The sequence below is a fragment of the Molothrus aeneus genome, chromosome 20 (genome assembly GCF_037042795.1).
Source record: "Molothrus aeneus isolate 106 chromosome 20, BPBGC_Maene_1.0, whole genome shotgun sequence".
NCBI classification, from domain to species: domain Eukaryota; kingdom Metazoa; phylum Chordata; class Aves; order Passeriformes; family Icteridae; genus Molothrus; species Molothrus aeneus.
This window is the reverse complement of record NC_089665.1, coordinates 3,251,354-3,266,766: the sequence shown is the minus strand read 5'-3', so window position 1 is coordinate 3,266,766 and position 15,413 is coordinate 3,251,354. Positions and strand designations below refer to the sequence as shown.

Genomic DNA, 15,413 nt, shown 5'->3' with positions numbered 1-15,413 from the left:
GATGGGACGTGGAACAACCTGGGTCAGTGGAAGGTGTCCCTGCCCGTGGCACGGAGCTTGCAATAAGATGATATTTGAGGTCCCTTCCAACCCCAACCACGATGCGATGCTATGACTCTACACCATGCCATGTCCCGACAGATCAAGCCGTGCCAAGAGGTGCCAATCCACACGACACCGGGTCAAACCCAGCCGTGCCAACACCAACAGGTGGCGACACGCACCCACGGCACCCCAGAGCCGGGGCCGCGCCGGGGTCGCGCCGGGGACGCGCCCGCGTGGCCCGGTACGGTCTCGGCGCGTCCCCGGCGCGGCGTGCAAGGACTTCCAGAGCTCCCCCGGCCTTCACCAGCCCCCCCTCCCCGCTTTCGGGCTGGTTAATCCCGTGTGTAAAGGGCAGCCAATGGATGCGGCCGTTGCGCGGGGTTGGGATTAGCGGCGGGGCGAATGGCTGGCACTTTTACTGGGATTACAGAACAAAGAACTGCTCTCCCTGCCCGATTTGGGGTGTGCGGGGAGGGGGGGGGGAGAGGAAAAAAAAAAAGAAAAAAAAAACAACACCCCCCTCTCGGCTTCTTTTCATTCCTTTAGGCCCCTGTCGGGTTGTACCGGCTCCGCCCGGGAAGCGGCGGGAGGCGGCGGGAGGCGGCTCCATCCCGGCCCCCGCCCGCCCGCCCCCGCCGCTCCCGCCGCTCCCGCCGCTCCCGCGCAGCCTCGCCGGGGGAGGCAGCGGCGCCGCGCCCCAACCGCCCGCGGTAAGGAAAAGTTTTGGCCTCCCCTCCCCTCTTGACGGGTCCCCTCTCCACCCCCAGTCACGGCCCTGGGGGGGAGCAGCGGCGGGGGGCACTGCGGGTGCGGGGTGCGATGGGGCAGGGGGATCTGGAGGCTGGGGGAGCGCTGGGGCTGGGGGATAGGGCTGAGGGATGCAGGGGGCAGCAGGATTCGGGGGGTGCTTGGGAGTGTTGGGGCTGGAGGTGTGCATTAGGGATCCGGGGGGAGGGTGGTGCTGAGGATGCAGCGCAGGACATTAGGTAGGGGTGAGCGCTGGGAGATGCAGAGGGGCAGCGGGACTGCTGGAGGGGGGATACGGCTGCAGCGCTGCTGAGCGACATCAGGGCACGGGGGATGTCAGTGGGCAGTAGGGTTGCTGGGGAGATGAGAGGGCTGCGGGGTCGGGGGGGCAGTAGGGTGGGGGGGCGTGCTGGGCTCTTTAAGGCTGAGGGTTGGGGGATTCATTAGGGCTGGTGGGGGCTGATAGGGCTATGGGGGTGCAGTGTGGCATCAAGGCACGGGGGATGTTGGGGTTGCTGCAGGGGATGCTGAGATTATTGGGGCTGGAGGGATGCTGGGGGAGGAATGCCAGGCTCATCAGTGTGGGAGAGTTCAGGGGGGCAGTAGGAATACTGGGAGCTCATGGTGTTGGGGGATGCTGCAGGGCAGTGGGGCTGGGGGGTACTGCCGGGCAGTAGAGCTTGGCAGGGGTTCTGGATGTTATTCGGGTTGGGAAGGATATTGAAGATCTGTAGGGCTTGGAGATGCTGGGGATATTAGAGCTGATGGGGTGTTGAGCTCATTGCAGCTGGTGGGGGGAATGCTGGGGGTGATGATGGGCCCTGGGGTTGGTGGGATCCATGGGGGCTGTGAAGGGATGCCAGGAAGCAGTAAGGCTGGGAGGGCATGAGGAGCTGGGGGTGATGGTGCTGCAGAGGGGGTGCAGGGAGCAGTAGAGCTGGGGGTGGGATAGGGGATGTCAGGCTGGCCCTCAGGGGTGGCCCACATCCTGAAGGCGTTTCTGTGACCACCACCTGCCCTGGCTGTGTTGGACGGTGCCAGGCAGGAAGGGGAGCTGGAAGCAGGGCTCTGCTGGAGCTTGCCTCCTCTGTGCTGGTGTGGGGATTGGCAGCAGTGCTGCTGGAAATAGAAACACGGTGCTGAGCTGGTGGAGTGCTTGGGGCTGCAGCTGGACTGGTCACTGGCCTGGGCACCGTGGCCCGTGGCCTGAAGGAACAGGCATCCTCTACAGGGTGAGTGGAGGATTTTTGGTGCCGAGGGATGACTGTGATAGGGAGAAAGTTGCTCCCTGAGGAGCAGGTGCCCTTGTCCTTGCAGGGTGTGGGGCTGGCAGTGGGTTTATCTGGGATAAGCTGTAAATTGGAGTGATCCTATTAATGTGCCTTGTGCAGGAGTGAGCCTTGGACCCGGCGGTGCTGTGCAGGTAATCCTGGCTGTTTGTGGTGGGCTCTGGGCACAGCCAGGCGAGGGCACTTCGGGAGGTGATGGTGCCACCGAGCACCATGGCAGAGCCATGGGACTGGCTGCTATGGGCACTTTGAGGTTGGTCACCCAGCCTGCTGCCACACCTGCCCCCTGTCAGTGTGAAGCTGTGGACATTGGAACGCCTGGGGACATCAGTGGTGGCCTTGTGTAACAGGAGCTTCGGGGTGTCTGCTCTTCGTGCTGCTCCCACTGAAGGAGCTCTTGGAAGTGCTGTAGCTGGGCAATAATCTTGTGGACGTGAGAGCCTTTAATTCTCCAGAGGCCCCCACAATGCACCCAGACCCATTAAGCTGGTCATTGCCCATCTGAGCCCACAGAATCCCCTTCTGTGGAAACTGCTGCAGCAAAATGGGGACCACCAGGATGAGACCCGACCCTGCTGGCAGCTGAGGGTGCTGAAGGCTGTGTCCCAGTGGCTCTGCTGCAGCCCCTGAGGCAGAGCAGCAAGCCCTGGCACAGCAGCACATGCTGCCATTGAAGCAGTGTCAGCAGCTGCCTGTCAGGGCAGTGTAGTTTTATCAACACCCGTGGGTCCCCTGCTCTTCTCCCTTTAGCCTTGCAGAGCCAGAGTCCCTGTGGCCACTGGTGCCCACTGAGGGACAGGGTGCCCTGCTTTGGGGCTGTGCCACTGGTTTCCCATGCACCCTGGCTCTCCAGGCTGGCACGGCCTCTCAAAGCCACATTTCTGGGGTGGCACCTGCCGGGGATGTATTGGCACTCTGTGGGCAGGAGAAGGGATCAGGCAGCTACCCTCACATGGTGCTTGCAGAAGCTGAGGAATGAATGATGCCAGGGATTTGCTCTGGTGCTGCTGCCTGCTCCTGCTGTCCCTCCTGAGAGGGCTTTCCCATCTCTGGAGGAGCTGCTGGTGCTGTTGCTGCTCGTTCAGGTTTGCTAATGAGAAGCTGGGGCAGATGAGCAGGAAGCTGCTCAAGGACACGTTTAGCAACCTGGCTCTATCTGCCTGGGTGAGACACAGTGCCCACACTGCCAGCCCAGCCCTTCCTTTCACAAGAACCTTGCATGGGGCAGGAGGTGACAAGAAAGGTGGGCTTTGGGGTCAGCACAGAGGGTACAGGTCTGGCTGTCCTACATGGTGTGCATCACATATAACTGGAGTGATGCTTATAGGAAGGAGAATACCAAACCCCCAAAGTCCCAGGCCAAAACACAACCTCTGGCTACTGGAGTTAATGGGGGATTCCCATCTGCTTCTCCCACAGGAAATAGCTCAGATGTTTTTTGGCAATTATCAATGCCCTGGACTTCCTTCAGGAATTTTGTCAGCAGCACCCCAGCAGCCAGGCTGGAGGAATGCACAGGGACTCCAGCTGGATGTTGGCTGCAGGGCTGACCCCTGGCCTTGCTGCTGGCTGTCCCCATCTTGGGCAGTGGTGTTGGGCACGGTTATTCTGTGTGTGCTGCCAGCACCCATTTGCAGATGCCTGTGGTGAGTGGAGGTGGTGGTGGTTTGTCATGGAAGAAAATGTGTGAATGGATCCTGCTGCTCCAGGATGACTGGGCTGAGGTGCAAGGGGTGAGTGATGGTTTGGGGAAGGGGCATGATGGGCAGATGAGGGGCTGTGTTATTGTTCTTGCTTTGCTCCTCCAGCCACGTGTGTGGCTGTGTTAACACCTTGCTGGTAATGACAAAACTTCTTCAGGGCTTTGAGGGAGGAACAGAGGTTTGCCACCACCAGAGACTTTCTTGAGGACAGGAAAGGACCTTCTGGGAGCCCCTCCCGAGATGCAGATAGCTATCCATGAGCTAAATATGTGTTTATTGGCTCATTCATTGGGAAGAGCCCAGCTGGAAGCTATGGGGAAGGGGTCTGGTGTCCATCTGGATTGTGGCCAGAGCACTGGGGCTGGGGGTAGAGAGAGAGCCCCAGCTGGAGGTTTGCAGAGAAAGTGGCAGCTCTTTGCAGACTGGAGTGAAGCTTCCCAGGGCTTTGCTCTGCCCTGTGGCATCCCTGTCCCTTCACAGAGCATGTTCAGTTTGCATTTCTTGAAATGTTGTCTTTAAAAAGCAGTCAAGAGCTGCAGGAAACTGCAGTGGCCCCAGGTGGGCTTTAGGAATTGTGGTCATGGGGATTTCTGGCTTGCTGTTTTGATGCTTCATTTCTTGGTGTTGCTCTCTTGGTTAAATTTGCTTCAATCCCAAGAATGGTGGAGCAGTGGGCTGGGCTGGGATGTTTCTGCCAGAGACCCCCCCCAAATCAGCTGGGGCACGTGGGACCATCCTGATCCAGGAGCTGCTGCCAAACACCACCTTAGGAGCTTACCCAGAGCACAGCAAGGCTCTCCTTGCTGTGGGAGCAAAGGAAAGCACCCCTTGAGGTGAGATGCTGTGCAGAAAAGCACTGGGCACATGGACCCCTCCTCAGGAGCAGACTGTGCTGAGCAGTATTTACATTTGTCCATGCAAACAGCTTCTGTGGGAGTTTTCTGGCTTCACGTTGTCTTGTGTCTGCTCTGTGCTGGTCTAGCTGGTTTAAAAAGGTAATTAATTAATCTGGGTGGAATGAGTGGGGACCAGTGAGGAGCATGACTCTGCTGCTGCACAGCCACGTGGATGTCAGCGTCCTTTGCCAGCGTGTCCCTCCTCAGAGCCAATCTCCACCTCTCATATGAGGGCTGAGATGTCCATCTTCATTTTCTTTACATCTCTGACATTAAACAGAGCAAGTGCCAGTGGGTAGGTTGGTGTGGACACAGGATGGGTCCTGGAAATGTGCCATGTAGAGCCCACCTGCATGCCTGGGACTTCTGCCCCAGGAGATGGAAGAGACAAGCCCAGATGCCTCCTGGCCATGGGTGACATCCCCTGTGGGGTGTGCTGGGCACTGGCAGTGCCCCTGGGCCGTCCAAGTAGGTGGGAACAGGTGGCTGCAAAGGCTCGTGGTGGGCACCACAGACCTGCTGTTGATCTGTTCCCACAGCCCCCAGTTAAAACCTGGGAGCCCAGGGCGTGCTTTGAGGTGTAGATCCCACTGGAGATGGCTGGGAAGAAAACTGCTGGGCAGGATGTTTTTAAGCATTTTTAATTTTTGGATAATTTCTTGCACCTTTTGGTGATATGTGTGGATGCTGGTCGCTGCCAGGGTTGTGTGTCTTGCTTGGCTTGGTTTCTCCTCCAGGAGAAACCTCCCCCTGCAATGGATGAGATTGCACAGATTTATGTGCTTCTGAGAGAAGAACATGGAGCCTGGGCCTTGATGGGCAGCAGCACTTTTCAGGCCCAGTTCAAATCCCTGGATGAAGCAGCATGGGTACATGGGGTCCCTGCCATGGGTTGTGCCCATGGTGTGGCTCTCTAGGAGCCCTTGGCTTCCTTCTCCCTTGCTAAAAACCTTCAAAGTTTTTCAACAGGTAACTGTTGTTTGGAAGAACACAGAGGCAGTTGGTCTGGCTTAGGGAAAACTTACAGAGTGGGAGTCTTCCAGAGCAAGATGACACTGGAAACAAAACACCCCAGTGGGTGAGAAAGATCTCCATGGTTTTGTCTGGTTGCTGTGCTGGAAGTTGCTTCACCCACCTTTAATGGGATGAGTGCATCTCTGTGCCCAGGTTTTGGCAGAGATCACATTGTGTCTTTGGCTCCAGCTGTGTCTGTGTGGCTGCCTCCTGCCTGGGAAGCCACCTACTACTCAGTACCTGTGAGAGGTGACCTTGCCTTGAGGCACTGGCTGCTCATTTGCTGCTGGGCTCCAGCCTGGTAGCACCAGAGGACTGGCCCTGGGCAGTGGAGACATCTCTGACCATTGCACCAAGCTGGAGGTGGCTCCCTGGAGGTGGGCAGAACTCCCACGCTGACAGGATGCACAGATGAAAGGGACAAACCCAGCCCTGCTGCTAATTAGCAGCAATCCTCATGGCAGCCATTAACCCTGTGCACTTCATAAGGGCTCAGTGCCAGGCCCTCGGTGGCACCGTGGCACCAGTGCCAGCACTGCCCTCCCTGCCTGCCCACTGCCCCTGAGTGCTGCAGGATGCTGGAAGCCTCTGGGTGAGGCTTGGGACAAGCTGCAGGTCCTGCTGCAGGGCTGAGATCCCGGAGGGACATTGGTGGCAAGGGGAGGGATTTTGCTGGATGGATGCTGCTGCTTGGACAGTCACAGGAGGTACCATAAAGGATGGGTTACATTTGTGGTAGGGTGGATACTGAGTCCAGTGGGATGGGGAATTTGGCATTGGTAGGATGGGGCTGTGCCCGCTGTGGCTGTGCTTTGGGATCTGTTTGAGGCTTCCACCAAAGCTACACTCCTTCCCACTGGGCTGGATTTCTTCTTGTTTCACTGCAGGGTAGGAGACAGGGATGGAAAAACCTGTAGGAAAGGCAGGATTATGTCTCCCTAATTAGTAGGGGCCTGATTATCATTTCTTCCCAGAGCTCTGGTAATGATTAAATATGTGGGAATTATCTTTTATTATTTGTATTGCATTATTATTTAGAAGGCTGGGCCCCTGTTTGCTGTGCAGACAGGGAATGACAGTCCTTGCCAGGAGGAGGAACGCTGTCTCTGGCGTCCTGCTCTGGGTAGATTGGGGGTTGAGCTCTGTGTGCCCGTGGCATTACCCAAATTGCTACAGCAACTCCCCACCCCAGCACTTAAAAGAATTTAAAGCATTGAATTGTATGTCTTTTTGCTTGCATGTGAGTCACATCTGTTTTAGTATGGGGGGGAAAAAAAAAATCAGTGTATTACTGTGACCTCTAAAATAATGATTTATATAAAGATCTAAAATTACATATATATTTTTTTGGCACCAGGATTGTCAAAGCCCAGGCGTTGGCCACTGCTTTGAGATGCTCTGGCTTTATTGTTGGAGGGCTACAATAAAGCAATCTTGTTAGGTAAACATAATGATGTTATGAGCCACCATCTGCTGAAGAGCTGCTGCAGGGAGCAGTGGGAGCTGCCTGCTGTACGGCTGCTCCCCTGCTACTTCCTGCTGGCTGGTGTCAGATGTGTCCTAGGAGAAACACGAGTGGCTGGTATGGATAGAGAAGGGACTTTTTCTCATGGCTTCCTCCCTCTTAATCAGCTGGCACATGAGCTGTGAGCCTTTCCAACTGGTGAGGACCAATTCCCACTGGAGTGTAGTGAGGCTGTTGGGGTGATGGTGGGGTCATTGGCCAGCTTCCCACAAACTGAGCCACCACATTGCTGAACTGTGGAGACCCAGATGTGTTGGAATGCTCTGAGGACACCACAAGATGCCACCAGGTCCCTGGGTCCCACAGAATCATCCTTGCTCCCACCTGAGCAGTGGGACACCATCCTGGTGGCAGCAGGGACCCCCACAAACCCCTGGGTGCAAACTTGCAATCACTGGCATGAAGGATTGCACTTGGTCAGCAAAATATGTGAGGAACTTTGCTTGTTTAAAATGCCTTTGGGGTTTGGGTCTTAAATAAACATCCTGGTTGGGGTTTAGGTTGGAGGTTTTCATCCTGGGAAAGGCAGGCGTGGGGGGAAGGGAGCTGCACCAGTGCCCCGAGCCTGCATGCACCTTCTGACAAGGTTAAAAATTGGCTTCATTAGAAGAGGATCACTGGAAATAAATTGTTCTGCACCCTTTAGGGGAATTGCTGGGCTGTAATTTCATCTTGTCTTCCTGGGGAAAAATGCCCATAAACCCTTTAAGTGAAATTAGAGCATTTTACCCTGAGCTAGAGTTTGGTATTTTTGCCCCCCAAAATGTGTTTACCTCCATGTCCTCAGATGAAGTTCATCCAGGATCTTGAATCATGGAACCATAGAATGGCTTGGGTTGGAATGAACATTAAAGATCATCTTGTTCCAGTCCCCTGCCATGGCAGGGACACCTTCCACTGTCCCAGGCTGCTCCAAGCCCTGTCCAAGCTGGCCTTGGGCACTGCCAGGGATCCTGGGGCTGCCACAGCTGCTCTGAGCACCCTGCCCCATCAAAGGTGAGGGGTTAACTGGGGCTCACTGCAAGTGCCAGCCCTGCCCCACAGCTCCTTGGGAAGTGCCAGGCTGGGCATCAGGGCATTATTGCCCTTATAAAACAGCACAGCCCAAGCAGAATGCCCCAGTGCTGTTACTGCAGGTCCACAGGCAGAGGTGAGTGGGTGGTGACCTTTAATAGGACATTAAACATTTATTAAACCTGTCAGAATTAGTGTCAGGCTGTTTTGGGGTGGTGGTTTTTTTTGTTTGTTTGTTTAAAATGAGAGGGGAGAAAAAAGACATTTAAGAGAGACAAGCATGACTGGTGTCATGAGCTGATCAGCCTGATGCATCCAGTCCCACATGAGCTCTCAAAGTGAAAACCTGGCTCTGGGATGGACCCAGCACCCACCTGTGCCCTTCCCAAGGCTCCTTGCTGGTCCTGCTGCATCAACTCCTCTGTGCCCCTCAAATACATATTGCTTAGGTGGGCTCATTTTTCCCCCCACTGTCTAAAGGTTTATTCCTTTGGAAGGTGGGAGAGTGAGACCAGCCCCATTTCTCACTGGTACTCTCTTCCCACAGCTGCCCACCAGCTTTCCCCATGCCACCCATCTGAGGGTTATGTGCTCTCTTGAAAACTTCTTTGTTTCCCCACATTTTCTGTTGTAATTCATGTACAATGCCACTGCTTGTTGGAAACCAAGGTCTTTATCTCTGTGGGAATTACACCTGCAGAAATCCAGTAAAAAAATCCATAGTAAAAGACAGCTCCAGTGCCTCTGCTGTAATGCAAATGTTTCCTCTGTTTCCACATCTGTCAAGGGTGATGCTTGGCTCCCCTCTGCACCTCAGTGCTCTCTGAACATCACCTGCTCAACGTGGGGCTTGAACCCCAATAAATTTTCTCCCCATCTTCATTTATTTCTCTCTCCCCAAGCAGCATAGGGTCCTTGAATATATTTTTTTCTCCTTTTGGTTAATTTTTTTTTCCTTTTTTTTCCTGCAAGCAAGATGCATATTTCAACACCTGCTGACCTTTGAGTGTGCCATGGAGCTGATGTGGTGATGCCAATGGACAGAGCAGAGAGTGTGTGTCCCACAGGGCCAGGGGTGCTGTGGTCAGGGCTGGCACTCCTGCAAAGGGCTATTTTTAACTCCTGGGCTGGTGCTGGGTTGCTGTCAATGCATCTGAGCACGTAGGCCTCCTTTATTATTTTGAACATGATCATTCAAAATAATGTGGAATTGTCTCTGCTCTGGGGAGCTGCTGCTGTGGATGCTGCAGAATCCAAGGAGGCTTTTGCATCTTGTGGGGGTCTCTTCCATGTCCAGACTGGATGGACTTTGCTGTGGCATTGTCCCCATGGGCCATGGAAGCTGGTGCCTGGTGGCAGCTTGAGCTGGCACTTTGGAGGTGCAAGACCAGGAGAGCAGAAGGGGAAATTCTCCTGTCAGGGCTGCAGGTGAGGAGAGCAGCAGGAGGGTGACTCTCTTCTAGTGCTGCTGATGGCCTCCTTGTCTGCTTGTGCTGCCCCATGTCCCCATGGCTCCACACTCCCCAAAACCAAAACTGCAGCCACTGGTGCATACAACATTGCTTGTCTGTGAGCCAGGACAGGGGCTGGGGTCTCTCTCTTCTTCCTCCTCCCCATAACACTGTTTGTGCCTGGGTCTGTTCAGGGGTGCCAAGCTGAGTCTGTACTCCAGTGTGTGCTCCCTGCCTGAAAGCCATTGTGATACCTATGGAAACCCTTCCTGCAAACACCATTCCTCTCAGCCCTCTGTGTGTGGGTGTGCCAGAGGGTTTTCTGTCCTCCCCCTTTACTACCCCACCTTTCCAGTGATGCTGTGATAGGCATTTAGGCTCAGGGACTTCCTTCCCAGTGATGATTTTGCTGCACTTTGGGGTGCTTTGTGTCCTCAGTAGCAAGGCAGTGGACATGGGGGCTGGGGAAGGTGTTCATGGGGATGGAGCAGTGTCCCTCCTTGGAGGTGCTGGAGAGGTGCAAGGTGACACTCAGCTCCTGGGCAAAGCCTCTTCAGGGTGGCTGGGCTGGTTTCTCCTCCCAGTCCCAAATCACTGACCCTGGGTAGAGATTAAGGTGCTTCTTCCCATCTTGAGCAAAATCAGCATTTTGCTTTGAATCAGTTTTTGGGGTTCTGTCTGGGTCAGCAGGTTATCAGAGGATGAGGCTGAGTGGCCGAAATAAATGCTATTTATATATTTACCTGCCCACTATGGAGTAGTTCTGTGTTTACCTGCTCTGGCTGCATGTGCAGTGAAGAGCTGAGCACAGAATTCACCCCTTTGCTGCACCCCTTGCCTTTTACTTCCCACCCATTGAAGAGGAGCTGATTGAGGAATGAATTCACAATCCCAAGGGTCCAAAGGCAGATGCTGTGATTGCTGTGGGGTGGGGATGGATGAGGGTGAGTGTGCTGCTTCCTGTACTTCTGGCTGAAGCAGGAGGGGGTTTTGGTGTTGGGGTGATTTGATGTTTGGAAATTCTCATTTTTTATTGGTTCCTACAAGTTTTGTGGCATGTGAGGCTGTGTGGGTCCTGACAGGGTTTGGGTTTGTGCTCAGCAATGTCCTGGGATGATGGAGAGGCTGAGTTGGTCTCTGGTTGTACAATCCCTCATTGCCTGCCCCATGGATGATCAAAGGGTTCCCATTTTTCAACTCAACAAGCCCTTGTACAACAACTAAGCTGTGAACCCCAAAAATAAGCCATGAACCCCAAAAATAAGCCACATGCCCTCTGCCTTCCCTCTCCCATGGTGCTCTTCCTTTACTCAGCCCCCAAAATCTCTTTTTTGGGGGCCTAGACCCACCCTCCCTGCTACATCTCCTGGAAGCATCACCATGCAGGAGCTAAGTCAGCATCCAGCCACCTCTCACACACACTCTCATGGTTTCATGATGCAGATATATTTATTTTCTGTTATTTATGAGGTGCCTGAGCCAAGCTCTTCATTTGCCTGGAGGCAAGGAACCAAGGTGCTTTATGGCTGCTTTGGCACCCCAATCCTGCCCTGGGCACCCCAGGAGGTGGTGGGTACTGGACCTTGGGTGCTTATTTCCCTGCCCCTGCATCTAAAGTAGGCTCTGAATTTGGGACGCTGCTTCTCTTGGCGCTTTGTCGGGCGCCAGAGCTGCCGATTAAGGGGAACGTGCCACAAGGCAGGTTTGCTTTGCAGGATTAAAAGCAAATAAATATTTATGCATTATGCAAAGCAGCTCTGATAAGAGATGTGTGTCATTGGGAATTTGAAGCAGTTTCAACTTGGCCCTGAGATGAAGGGGTGTGTATGTCGATGGTATGGGGGCTTAAGCGGATGTTTCTTCTCCTGCTGCAGAAAAATAAAAATAGAGAGAGGAAAACAAGGGGTTTCTTGCTTCTTGGGCTGCTCTGGTCTTGGGTTTCACCATCTCCTGCATCCTTGTGTCTTTAGCTGTAAAAATGGAGAACAGCCAGGGAGAGAGAGAGCAGTGCAGGCAGCATTTTGGATGCAAATATAATGCTGGCCCCGCTCCTAATATTCACTGTGTTTACACGTAAATGCAAACAACTGTTGACTTAGTTTCAATAGATAATGTATTTCATAACACAATGGAAATGAGAATTAAGCTGGAATTTAGCAGGAGGGAACATGTGTTTCTGCAAGACCTTGGGCTCTGCTGGCCCCATGGTGTTGGGGGGCACCTCTGCCAATGATTTGCCTGGCTAATCCTTTCCAAAGCAGTGTGAGAGGACAGGGGCAGGGCTGGGGGCTGCAGGTTCAGGGAGCTGAGCTGACCCACTGGCAGACAGGGGTTATAGGGACCAGGGCTGATCTGGGCCAGTTTCTTGCTGGGAAAGAGGGGCTCTGGGATGGGTTGAGGTGTCAGGGAAGGGAAATGCTGTCCCAAGCTGCCATGCTCGAGCCTGAGTGATGACAAGTCCTGGGAAGGAGGAGGTATCAACAGCCAGGTCACCTTGTCCTGACGTGACTCCCAGCAGAAACACGTGGGAGAGGACCTGGCTTGTTTTGGGGCCAGATCCTGGCCAGCCTGGAGCCATCCTCACAGGGCTCCCTGGGGCCAGCCCTTGGATCAGGGCTGTCATCAGAGCCACTCCCACTGCATCTGCCCTAGGCTGGCACACTCCCCACCCCAGTGCAGCCCAGATCCCTCTGGGAGCACCAGTGAGACCCTGGCAGCACAGCAAACCCCTCCAAGGCTGTGCTGTCCTGCCCAGGTGAAGGCACCAACGTTGGTTCCTCAGAGTCCCCAGGGACAGAGGTGTTGCTGGGACAGCTGCTCTCTGTATGTGGGTCTGTCCCATCCATCTGTCCCTGTCCCTGGCTAGCTGCCATCAGCCCCGCAGGGCTTATGGCACTCAGGGCTCAGTGTTAAAAAAAGCCAAGCCTTTGTGAATGTGGGGGTAATCTTGTGGTGTACACCCAAGATGTATTGGACATTGGGAAATGTCCCCACAGGAGCTGTGGGGATGGTCACACTGGTGGGGACACCTTGCTCCACCAGCTGCAAAGCAGGATCCAGTGTTGCTGGGCAGCCCCCCTGCCATTCCCAGAGGCTTCCCTGTCCTGTCTTGCCTCCCCATGGAAGGTGATGTCCCTGCCTGGGTTTGGCTCTGACAGCAGCAGTGGCACTGAGCCTTGGCAGGGTTTGCATGGGAAAGGGCAGGGTTTGGGGCTGGTGTCGTGGCCAGAGGCTGCCTGGGGAGGAAATGGGGATCCTGGCTGGCTGCACCTCCCAGGCAGCACTGTCAGTACCTGCCTCACTCGACGGGTCACACCGGGGCGGGGGCATGCTTGGCTTCACCCAGGGCTGCTCCTCTGCCAGTGTGAGTCACCTGCCCTGTGCAGGGTGCCCAGCTCTGGGCAGGCACTGAGGCTGTGGGTGGCAATAGCTCTCTGCACACATACTCCCAGCTCTAGGGCTGGGGTGACCCAGGACCTGCTATCACCTTTGTGACTCATCCCATAAAATAAAATAAAATAAAATAAAATAAAATAAAATAAAATAAAATAAAATAAAATAAAATAAAATAAAATAAAAATAAAATAGAGCGGGGAGCAGACAGGAATGGGAAACTCAGGGAGTAGGATGCTCCCATTCTGAGCCTCCTTTCATCCTCCTTTAAAAAGCCATTTTATTTTTTTTTAATGAGTTTATTTATGTAGCCAGCCTGGATTAGCAAACAGCCCATCCTGTAACGCACGGAATACTCAGTGCTGAGACACCAGTAACCAGAGAGAAATACTAGAGATAAAATTAAACATAATGAGATTATGTGGCATCTCTCTGTCAGGGACCACCTTATGCAGAGCAAACTAATTGCCTGTGCAGAGCAGAAAGTGGGTGATGAGCACTGTCTGGGAGCTGGGGAGGGGCTGGTGCCATCAACTGCAGCTTTGCAAAAGCAAAAAGCATTGGGGTTGAGTGCTGAGGAGCAAGATGAGGAGCCCAACAGCTTTTGGGGGACTGGGATGGAGCATCCTCTGGCCAGCCCTTGTGGGCTCATTGTCCCCAGCAATGAGTTGGTGCTGCTTGAGTAGCCTTGCAGTTTGAGTAGCCTTTTGCTAGATAATAATTAATAAAAATAATAATAATAATAATGATAATGATAATCTGGAGCAGTGTCTGGTTAGATGGACAAGGTGGACGTGCCAGTTGAGGCAAGAGCCAGGATATGGCATTGAGCACTGTTCAGAGAAAGCAAACCCCTGCCAAGGTGTGGGGCCAGGGCTGCAACACCAAGGGCATCAAATATATGGGATTTTTCCTTAATTTAGTAGGGAGAAAAAATATTTTTAAAAAGCCAAAAAGCACGTGTCTGTGTAATATAAAATTCAAGTTAGGCTCTTAGTGATTTCATGGAAAACAACAGGCTTTTTATATTGGCTCTTGGGGTAGGAAGAGAGCAGGCTAGAATAAAGATTTACAGTCTTTGGGAGATTAAAGGCCCTTGGTACATTGTTCAAATACCACGAGATTAGTTTCCAAGGAGACGGATACCAGTTGCCATAGGCACCGGGGGCCAGGAATTAGGATTGCGATTTTTTATCCTGATCACGCAACCAGTAGCTGAATGCTGTTAAAACTTGGCTTTAAATAACCCCAGTGTTAGTGTGTGCACTGCTGAACCAGAGCAGGGAGCACAGTCTGCTTGCCTTCCCCCTGCTCCAGCACCCACTCAGGCATGCAAGGTGGGGCCCAAGTGCTGATGGAGGGGTGCAGGGGGGTACAGGGCTGGGAAGCCAGGCTGGTGCAATCCCAAGACGTGCCTTGCAGGTTGTCCCATGGCTTCTGAGTTCATTTCACCTCATTTTTTTTTCACTGAGCATGGTTTGCCATCATCTTCTTGCAATAACCAGCAGTCATGGTGGTGCAGGAGCTAGGGATCCTCCTAGATCCATGGAATCATGTGGTTTGAAAGGGACCTTAAAGGTCATCTAGTTCCACCCCACCCCCAGCATGGGCAGGGACACCTTCAACCAGACCAGTGGGATGTACCAAGGGGTAGAATTATCAGCCTGCTAATTTTGGCTTCCCCATGCCACTTGCTTCTGGGAAGTGCAACCTGAGCCCTGGCGTTGGAGGTGCCGGATCTGCTCTCTCCTTCTAGGAACCGCCAAGCAGAGGGCTTTTGTATGGGAAGGGGTGCTGAGCTCCCTGATGCAGGCAGAGTTTTGGGGCTGGGCATCCCCCTGGGGAGGGAGGCTCAGCTCTGGGAGCTTTGCAGGCACCCAGGTGCCTGTGGCTGGGTGGTTCTGCTCACCCTGCAGCCACCCTGAAGCTCATCTTGGCCTCGCTGACCCCAACCATTCACACGGGGCTGCTGGGGCAGGATCCAGCCTTCCATGCGTGGTGCTTTCAGCATCCCTCCCTGCTATGGTGGGAATGCTCCAATAACACTTTTTTCTGCCTTGTTTTTCTTTAAAATTTCTTTAATAAATGAAGAAACAGTTGCTGGAAGCAAGAGCTTCTGCTCCTGCCTGCTGTGAGATTGCAGCATGGAAACTTGTCTGGATCTGAAAGCTGGAGCTCCACGGGCACAGTGATCCCCCTGCAGCTGCCATGCCATGGAAGTGTTTATCCTGGGGGAGATGAGATACAGCTTCTGAAGGGCACTTGATCCTCTTCTATCTCTCTTTGCACTAGACAGAAGCCTGCTATAATTTTATTATATTATATCAAGATATGCA

General features: G+C 53.7%; 1 protein-coding gene across 8 annotated transcripts in view; it reads left to right on the top strand.

Moving 5' to 3' along the window:
• The first annotated feature begins 693 nt into the window (after nt 1-693).
• Nucleotides 694-15,413, top strand: part of GTF2IRD1 (GTF2I repeat domain containing 1) — a 71,044-nt gene continuing 56,324 nt past the window's right edge. For 7 of the 8 annotated variants that reach the window (XM_066563340.1, XM_066563342.1, XM_066563339.1 and 4 more), the window contains exon 1: nt 694-755. The gene's annotated coding sequence lies outside the window, so the exon portion shown is untranslated. Of the gene's footprint in view, nt 756-1,863; nt 2,025-15,413 lie in introns of those variants that run through there. The other variant, XM_066563343.1, reaches the window with a different exon arrangement.